This window comes from Typha angustifolia, chromosome 9, assembly GCF_048772165.1.
Source record: "Typha angustifolia cultivar Huaian chromosome 9, ASM4877216v1, whole genome shotgun sequence".
Taxonomy (NCBI): Eukaryota; Viridiplantae; Streptophyta; class Magnoliopsida; order Poales; family Typhaceae; genus Typha; species Typha angustifolia.
The window spans coordinates 7,783,350-7,786,320 of record NC_133247.1 but is presented as its reverse complement, the minus strand read 5'-3'; positions in this window follow the sequence as shown (position 1 = coordinate 7,786,320).

The following is a 2,971-nucleotide window of genomic DNA, read 5'->3' as shown; positions in this document are numbered from 1 at the left end:
CGGGTAAGGTCGAACCCACTACATGGTTAGGCCCGATCTGGGCCTTCAATGCCGAGACATGGAAGACGGGATGTATCCTGGTTCCTTCAGGTAGGTCCAATCGGTAAGCTACTGGACCGATTCGTTGTAGCACTCGGTACGGACCATAGTACTTGTATCCCAACTTTTGGTTCAAAATTGGCCTCAATGTGGATTGTCGATACGGTTGAGCTCGAACGAACACCAATTGATCCACCTCAAATTCTCGCTCACGTCTGCCTTTGTCATGCGTTTGCTTCATGCGGTTTTGTGCTGTGGCTAGGTGAGTCTTGAGCCGTCTCAATGTTTCATCTCGATCAGCAAGCTCCAAGTCAAGCTCAGTCCTATCCGTCGCCGCGAGTCTATCGTAGGCACGCAAGACAGGGGGAGTGCGCCCATAAACCGCCTCAAATGGGGTCATGCCAATGCTTGAGTGATGAGCGGTATTGTATGACCACTCAGCCCAGGGAAGAAATTTGACCCAATCCTTTGGTCGATCCGCCACAAAGCATCGCAAGTATTGCTCTAGTCCACGATTCACCACCTCGGTTTGGCCATCCGACTCGGGGTGATATGCTGAACTAAGATTGATTTGAGTCCCTTGCAATCTGAAGAACTCGGACCAAAACTCACTTATGAAGATGCGATCCCGGTCTGACACGATAGTCCTAGGCATCCCATGCAAGCGTGCCACTTCCCGAACAAAAATTTCAGCAACCCTTTTTGCTGAAAACGGGTGAGACAATGTTATGAAATGTGCGTACTTGCTCAGTCTATCCACCACAACAAACACCACCGATTGTCCTCGAACTTCCGGCAGCCCCTCGATGAAGTCCATGGAGATATCCTCCCAAATACGCTCTGGTATCGGTAGTGGTTGCAGTAGCCCGCTAGGCTTGAGTGCCTCCGATTTGGCTCGTTGGCAGATTTGACATTCACGCACATACTTCTTCACGTCCGTCTTCATCCCAGTCCAAGTACAGTTTTGGGCCAGCCGCTTGTAAGTACGTAATACCCCTTCATGACCTGCTATAGGAGTATCATGGAAGTGTGCCATCAATAGCCTCCGTAGCTCTTCGTTTCGGGGTACCTTGATTCGCCCGTGCTCTAGTACTAACCCATTGCGCTCCTCGTGCTCGGGGTTGCTTGAGGGGTTCGCTCTCAACTCCTCCATGAGTCGGACCAGATCACTATCCTCTGCACTGGCTCTTCGTAGATCTGAAAAGAAAGGAAAAGTGGGTGCCGAGAAAGAAGCGAGCTCCCTTTCTTTTGAAAGTTCAAGCAGCGGTTTACTTCCATCCAACAACACTCTCTGATCATCTCTCCAAAAGGTCAATGTGAGGCTTATAAAATCAAAGGTCACGGGCCCCAAGCTCCGAAGCCATTGGGTCCCCAAAACAATATCGGCACCTTGCAAGGCCAATGGATAAAGATCCAATGTGAAAGTTTGGCCTTGCACCTTCAATTCTGCACCTCCACAAATAGAATCTGCTCGCAAGGTGGTGCCATCTCCAATCGTCACATCGAACCCTTCCGTGGGTTCCGACTCGAGCCCAATCTTCCTAAGGAGCCTCATGTCAATGAAGTTGTGGGTGGACCCGGTGTCAATCAAGATTCTCACTGTGGTTTTCTTGATTACACCGTTCACCCGCAAGGTCTTTGGCGCGGCTGTCCCCGAATAGGCGTCGAGGGAGATTTTGGCCATCGTGTCCTCCGCGTGATGTTGCTCCTCAACTTCTTCTCCTCGATGTCCAGCCACATCTGCACTTTCAGCTGCCATGGGTGGAAGATCGTGGCCTTCTCCTTTGAGTGGTAGCTTGGCAGGGAGCTGCAACGTCATCGCTGGTGATGAAGCTGTCGTGGTCGACTGTCGATTGACCGAGGAGAATGGTAGAAGATCGCTGGAGGCCATATGCGATTTCTTCTTAGTTGCCGACTCACTATGGTTGCAAAGGGAGCTAGTGAAAGGCCGCCCAAGTGTCGAAATTCGCGGTTTCGGATCATCTCCTTCACCACCGATGAGGATTCCTGATGAGGGATATCCAGCGACCAGGTGTGGCGTAGCCAGCACTTCGCGATTTGTCGACGAGGTCTCCGGTGCATGGAAAGATGTGGAGGTTCCGAGGGCTGCTACAATGGTTGAGGATCTCATTGTAGCCGGTGGCAGTTCGTTGCGGCTGACCATAGGTCGAGGTGTAGAATCTCGCTCTTGCTGGATAGCCGAACTTTCCCCTATTTTTGTGATGAACGGGGAGGCCGTGGAGGATGTTGGGTATGTTGTGGAGGGTTCCCCATGCTGTCTTGTGATTGCCTTTCTTGTTGAAAAAGGTTTCGTCCATGCCCGTATTTCCTGCATCATCTCCATCATTATTTGCTTGTTGATGGCAATCTGTTTGGAAATAGACCCCAACATGGATAGAACGCTAGGTTCTTCCGTATTCCTATTAGATCGAGTGATCGTCATTGGAAGCGCTTGTCCGAGGAACGGTGGCTCTGATACCAGCTTGTTACGATCCTTCCTCGGCTATAGGCTCTGATACCAGATTGATACGAACCCTCTTTTGGTGCTATGGCTTTGATTCAAGATTTATACGATCTTGCACAGAACTTTGAGATCAGATCCCGAAATATCTCGCCGTTGGATCGCTGTGAAATTTTGATATGTTGTAGGCCCGGAAAAGAGCTTTCCAACGGATCTAGTTTCAGGCGAATCGGAGATGGGGATCTCGAAATATCATTCGTTTAGTGGACGAACATCAGGATACTCTGTTTTGGATTCCGTGGATGAAGGCACGAAATCCTAGGTAATGGTGGATTGTGGAGGGCCGGTGTTGATGGGGTGGCACCGGTGTAAAAGTGATGGTGGAAGGGTTATGGATGATGGAAAGGTTAGGGATAGCGATGGATAAATTGGAAGAAGGGGGAGAAGAGGGCCACTCCTAAGGGACTAGGG